We start from the raw sequence: 6,934 nt of genomic DNA on the forward strand, positions 1-6,934 counted from the left end.
ACTACGTAACGTCAATTACACAGCTTGCAACACAAAGGAAACACACGACACGTGGTCAAAGAAACTATTATTCGTCAGTGTCATCTGCTGTGTCAACGATGCAAGGTCATAGGATCTTTTTTCGTCCACTTAAGTCAGGAATCCGTCCCAGCAGATCTTCGGTTTTATTAATGTTCACCCTGCATAGACAATGTCAGTGCGAGGCAGATGCTGAGTATGAACTACAAAGATAGAAACTTCTTGGCAGATTAAAACTGTGTGCCGGACCGAGACTCGAACTCGGGACCTTTGCCTTTCGCGGGCAAGTGCTCTACCAACTGAGCTATCCAAGCACGAGTCACGCCCCGTCCTCACAGCTTTACTTCTTCCAGTACCTCGTCTCCTACCTTCCAAACTTTACAGAAGCTCTTCTGCGAATCTTGCAGAACTAGCACTCCTGCAAGAAAGAATATTGCGGAGACATGGCTTAGCCACAACCTGGGGGATGTTTCCGGAATGAGCTTTTCACTCTGCAGCGGAGTGTGCGCTGATATGAAACACAGTTTTATTCTGCCAAGAAGTTTCACATCAGCGCACACTCCGCTGAAGAGTGAAAATCTCATTCTGGATACAAAGATAGACTTGGTAAAAGGATGTTTGTTGAGTAAGCGGAATGAGGATTGAGACAATTGGTTATCCGTTTTTCTGCCGGAGTCTTTTACAGAGCAACATTTTTGCCTCTTGTGTGCTCTGACAGGAGCATTTTTCCACTAGTTTATTAATACTTTTCATTCCCCGAAGGGTTCAAAGGTCTTTTCGAGTTCCAACCGACTGCAGAGCCTATTTTTCTGCTAGTACCAAGGGAGATGTTAGTGAGGCAGTGGCATTCTCGGCTGGGAACATCTGGAAGAGAATTTGCAGTTTCAGGATTTGCATTACAACCTTGGGTGGAACCGGACTTACAAACTACATACCCTAAACGTACGGCCAAATTAACTGTCGCTTGGAAAGATATCCTGAAAAAGCGTTCAACGACGCGCTAGTGAAGCTTCACTGGAAAAATCATTGCAGGAACGCTGTGAACGGATTATGCATTGTGTACATTCGTGACAATGACGTTCATTGACGAGCCCTACTAGGCGGGGCGTGGGCAGAGTAACAGTGAACAAGCTGTGGCCTGTCTCACTGCTAGGTGTGTGGGCGGCTGAGTAGCGCGACTACCTCCTCTCCGACCCCTCTCCGCCCCCCCCTCCCCCCCAAACGCTGCGGGATACGGGGGCGGCGCTCAAATTGCACCTAATTGAGCGACAAACTAGGCCGACACCAATTTGGTGGGCCGAACCTGCCCGCCGAAGCCTCCAGACCCACTTCCAGATTCTGGTCTCTCTCTCTGCCTCCTGGACAGTGCTCCAGGTCCACGCAACAACTACCAGTATAATGCAGAGCAAACGGAACAAGCGAAAGGTTGTTTTTCCGTTAAAGGATGTATAGTCTTGCAGCATTACGATTTAATAAAACATTCTCGGGATTTGAGTCGTTTCAAGTACTGACTTTCTCCAGATTCCGATTGACGCTGAATTTTTTCCAATCATTGACCATGTACTCGTAATATATCCCTCCTGGACTCGTTAACGCGCTTCGCCTCTTCGTTATTGAGGGCTCCAAAGCCTGTTTCCGGTATCCGGAGGTCGTGCTTTTTGTTCAGTGCAGCTGAAGCGCTCGGCTTCTCTAAATTAAAAATTGGTTGCGGTTACTGGCTGAAGGCTAATGATTCTTTCCTGATGCCAGGTATGTTCCGGTACCTGGTGGAAATAAAGTTTGAGAGGCTCCGGCTGGAAGGAGCTCGATACTGAAACTGGTAAAGGGGCGGCAAGAGGTGGAAAAATCCTTTAATTGCTGTTCGTGAAAAATATGTTTCACGTCAGCATCGAAGAGTGCACGAGACGCTGTGTAGCGCCACGCACTGGGCAACAACAACGTGCCGGCTGCCAATGAGGATTGAGCAGATGGGCGAAACAACCGTCAAGGAATTTTATTTCTGATGGGCCTCCAGTGCATATTAGCATCGAAGGAGCAAATGTTATATATATTCTTCCACGTCTTTGCTGCAATTAAAATTTTATTAAATCGTTATATTAAAATGAGAACAAGCTCGTTTCGGCAGTTTTTACCATTTTTACGTAATCTTGCAGTGTTGGCTCAAGCTTTTGAAAAATTATAGGATAAAAGTATGTTACTTATGTTAGTAGTTGTTTGTTCTACAACGTATGCCAGAATATATGTACATGAACTTCTGATATTACGGAATAGTCGGGCAATAAGAAATGCCGTGTTTTTTCTTCCGGCGAGTGAAGCTCACAATCTGAAGGCTCATGAGCGACTTGAAAACGTTCCCGTGATGCGCTGCAGCGCTTTCAGTTCGTTTCCAGGCATCGTATGAGTTACGGTGCAGAGAAATTGTATTCGTCTTTGACAAAATTTATGCAAGTATGTCTTCAAAAATACTCAAAAATTATTCGAAATGTCCATCAACGATTAAAACAACGCAATTTTTCAACTAAAAAAGTGGTAGAACGTTATGTGTTGCTCGATTTCTGGTAATGGAAACAGTTGGTTCTGTTTTTATGTAGTGAAATTAAACATGGCCTGTCGATCAAAATGGAATACACGGTAAAATGTAGTTGTGCTAGTGCTGAGAACCAAGATTACATTTGTGAATTCTGCAAATAGATAAACGTGAAACGCCTCACGTCTACCACATGAGCAATTTTCCATAGCTTTGTTTTGAAGTTAATAAACTTTGATTATCCGCATTTTTATCGTTGTATTCCATATTTCCCGAGTATTCCATATTAAAATCCAAGTGCAAGTTTTTATGAAAACCTTTTTTCGGTGGTAAATCTTTAAAATTTAACTAAGCGAAATGCATGGTTATTGCCAAGTAGCTGAAGTTTGCGTTTGAGAGCTAAGACTGAGTTTTGTGCTTGTCTGTTTTATATATGTCTATGTTATTGGCTGTTCAGTTTGTGTTTCAATATAGTGTAATATGAAAGTATAAATGTTATCACATACAAAAATTACCAGCAGCACAAAGACTGAGCGATGATGAAAAAGACGCTCCAGGACGCAATACAGTAGAGTCTCGACATGTCGAGTCTCGGAATTACGAGTATCCCACAAGCACATAATAAGAAGAAACTACTGTACCGTCTATCGATTCCGTATTACTATATCTATTAGTAGTGATTCTTCAACAGAAAGAGGTTCCTACTCAATGGTCTGAAGATGACCACAGTAGTGGTCGAAATCGGTCACCTTGTTAAATAAATCGTGATCAAGACTGTTTTTAATAGTAATTATTTACAAGACATTGATCACTGCTGTTCCCGTAATGCATTCAAAAGTAATTTGTCGAACAACTCACTCCCCTTAGTTGTGTGTCAATCAGCTCATGCATACGCTTCTCCCCGTTTGCTCAAGCAAACCTTTTGCTGAAAGTGGTGTTTTAGGCTTGTCATTGTCGGTACAGTACAGTGTTGTGTTTCGTTTACTTTGTTGATTGTTTTTGTATGTACATTTTCTAAGAATGAGTATATATAATGAGTATATAAACTATATTAAACTATTTACGTAATCCGCAGACATGTTTAAGTTCACAAAAAACTTTCCCCCACTGAAAACTAATTCGCGTGTTGAAAACCTAGCGAATGAGATAACGATTGGCTTAAGATGTTTAGGACGGGTGGTAGGGACAGAGCATCGAGTGACATTATACTGAGTGCACTATCCGAATATTACCTCGAGCAATTAAACAGAGAACCGACTCGTGGAGATAACATCTTGGACCTACTGATAACAAACACACCCGAACTTTTCGACTCTGTAAGCGCAGAACAGGGAATCAGTGATCATAAGGCCGTTGCAGCATCCCTGAATATGGAAGTAAATAGGAATATAAAAAAAAGGGAGGAAGGTTTATCTGTTTAGCAAGAGTAATAGAAGGCAGATTTCAGGCTACCTAACAGATCAAAACGAAAATTTCTGTTCCGACACTGACGATGTTGAGTGTTTATGGAAAAAGTTCAAGGCAATCGTAAAATGCGTTTTAGACAGGTACGTGCCTAGTAAAACTGTGAGGGACGGAAAAAAACCCACCGTGGTACAACAACAAAGTTAGGAAACTACTGCTAAAGCAAAGACAGCTTCACTCAAAGTTTAAACGCAGCCAAAACCTCTCAGACAAACAGAAGCTAAACGATGTTAAAGTTAGCGTAAGGAGGGCTATGCGTGAAGCGTTCAGTGAATTCGAAAGTAAAATTCTATGTACCGACTTGACAGAAAATCCTAGGAAGTTCTGGTCTTACGTTAAATGAGTAAGTGGATCGAAACAGCATATCCAGACACTCCGGGATGATGAAGGCATTGAAACAGAGGATGACACGCGTAAAGCTGAAATACTAAACACCTTTTTCCAAAGCTGTTTCACAGAGGAAGACCGCACTGCAGTTCCTTCTCTAAATCCTCGCACAAACGAAAAAATGGCTGACATCGAAATAAGTGTCCAAGGAATAGAAACATGGATTCCGGAAACAGCGATCGTGTGAGACCCAACTCGCTTTATTTGTTCATGAGACCCAGAAAATATTAGATACAGGCTCCCAGGTAGATGCTATTTTCCTTGACTTCCGGAAGGCGTTCGATACAGTTCCACACTGTCGACTGATAAACAAAGTAAAAGCCTACGGAATATCAGACCAGCTGTGTGGCTGGATTGAAGAGTTTTTAGCAAACAGAACACAGCATGTTGTTATCAATGGAGAGACGTCTACAGACGTTAAAGTAACCTCTGGCGTGCCACAGGGGAGTGTTATGGGACCATTGCTTTTCACAATATATATAAATGACCTAGTAGATAGTGTCGGAAGTTCCATGCGGCTTTTCGCGGATGATGCTGTAATATACAGAGAAGTTGCAGCATTAGAAAATTGTAGCGAAATGCAGGATGATCTGCAGCGGATAGGCACTTGGTGCAGGGAGTGGCAACTGACCCTTAACATAGACAAATGTAATGTATTGCGAATACATAGAAAGAAGGATCCTTTATTGTATGATTATATGATAGCAGAACAAACACTGGTAGCAGTTACTTCTGTAAAATATCTGGGAGTATGCGTGCGGAACGATTTGAAGTGGAATGATCATATAAAATTAATTGTTGGTAAGGCGGGTACCAGGTTGAGATTCATTGGGAGAGTCCTTAGAAAATGTAGTCCATCAACAAAGGAGGTGGCTTACAAAACACTCGTTCGACCTATACTTGAGTATTGCTCATCAGTGTGGGATCCGTACCAGGTCGGGTTGACGGAGGAGATAGAGAAGATCCAAAGAAGAGCGGCGAGTTTCGTCACAGGGTTATTTGGTAAGCGTGATAGCGTTACGGAGATGTTAGCAAACTCAAGTGGCAGACTCTGCAAGAGAGGCGCTCTGCATCGCGGTGTAGCTTGCTCGTCAGGTTTCGAGAGGGTGCGTTTCTGGATGAGGTATCGAATATATTGCTTCCCCCTACTTATACCTCCCGAGGAGATCACGAATGTAAAATTAGAGAGATTAGAGCGCGCACGGAGGCTTTCAGACAGTCGTTCTTCCCGCGAACCATACGCGACTGGAACAGGAAAGGGAGGTAATGACAGTGGCACGTAAAGTGCCCTACGCCACACACCGTTGGGTGGCTTGCGGAGCATAAATGTAGATGTAGAAGATGCAAGTATTGCTTGCTGTGAGTATTTGATACGAAATTATTCGTAAAATATTCCCAACATTGCTAAATATTATGACTGGAGCATCCCAATATCTCAGAGAGGAAGTGGAGGCTGTATATGAAAGCTCTGAAAAGTAGGCTATTAACAAACGGAATAGGGTCATTTAATATTAGAAGGTTTTCCAGAGACAGTCACAAATTTTGGTTGGTTAAATGATTTAACGAAGCAACCTGTTTCGATGCGCAACCGTCATCCTCAGGCTACAATGGCAAACAAAAATAATTAACAACAGTACAGATAGATATTAAACTTGTCATTTAGTCTTGACATGGGTTGTGGCCAACTGAGGAGAAATCAAAGACTAATCTAACTTGAAGGAATAGGTGCTTCGTTTGTTAGTGTTCTGTCGATGCAACTTTAAAAAAAAAAATTCACTTGCTATATTCATATGAAATTTCTGTCTTACACACGCTTATGATGTTCAGGTACATCCAACCACACACATTTTTATTTAAACCAAGAAAGAAAAGGATAACCTAAGATGATGGAATATATATTGGCTTCTTTGGTTAGTCTGCTGTTCACGTAATTTCCTTAAAAAGATAATCACTCATGTTGTTGACATGAAGTAGCCGTCTTCTTGTGGCGTGTTCAGTTACATGCACACCATAGACATTTTTACTCAAACGTAGTAAAACTGGCCCTGAAACCACTAAAATTTTGAATCGGGTGTGTTCCGACTGCCACGCCATCGCCCACAGAGAGTGAAAGCGTGGCAACAAATGGGTCAAATGGCTCTAGGCACTATGGGACTTAACATCTGAGGTCATCGGTCCCCTAGATTTAGAACTACTTAAACCTAACTAACCTAAGGACATCACACACATCGATGCCCGAGGCAGGATTCGAACCTGCGACCATAGCCATGGCAACAGGAAGAGCATTTGGCCACCCCCTATCACTAACATTTGTCAGATCCAGATTAACTTGCCGACCCCCTGGATATGCTGGATAAGGGTCAGGGAAAAGGAGGAGACGCGTTCAAATACGAGTGAAGAAATCTACTGAGTCCTCAAATTTATAGCTCGTCGTGAGGGTAGAAAAACAGGGAAATTCGGAAGTAAAGAATGGTACCGACTACCTTTCTAACTGCGAATGGAAAACATAATTTGAAACAGCAACCAGCCACAAACAGA

At 42.5% G+C, this 6,934-nt stretch overlaps 1 non-coding gene across 1 annotated transcript; it reads right to left on the bottom strand.

Moving 5' to 3' along the window:
* Positions 1-258: 258 nt before the first annotated feature.
* Positions 259-333, bottom strand: Trnas-cga (transfer RNA serine (anticodon CGA)). Its single transcript has one exon. It is a non-coding gene; the product is annotated as a tRNA-Ser (tRNA).
* Between the last annotated feature and the right edge of the window lie 6,601 nt (positions 334-6,934).

Source organism: Schistocerca cancellata, chromosome 1 (assembly GCF_023864275.1).
Source record: "Schistocerca cancellata isolate TAMUIC-IGC-003103 chromosome 1, iqSchCanc2.1, whole genome shotgun sequence".
NCBI lineage: Eukaryota > Metazoa > Arthropoda > Insecta > Orthoptera > Acrididae > Schistocerca > Schistocerca cancellata.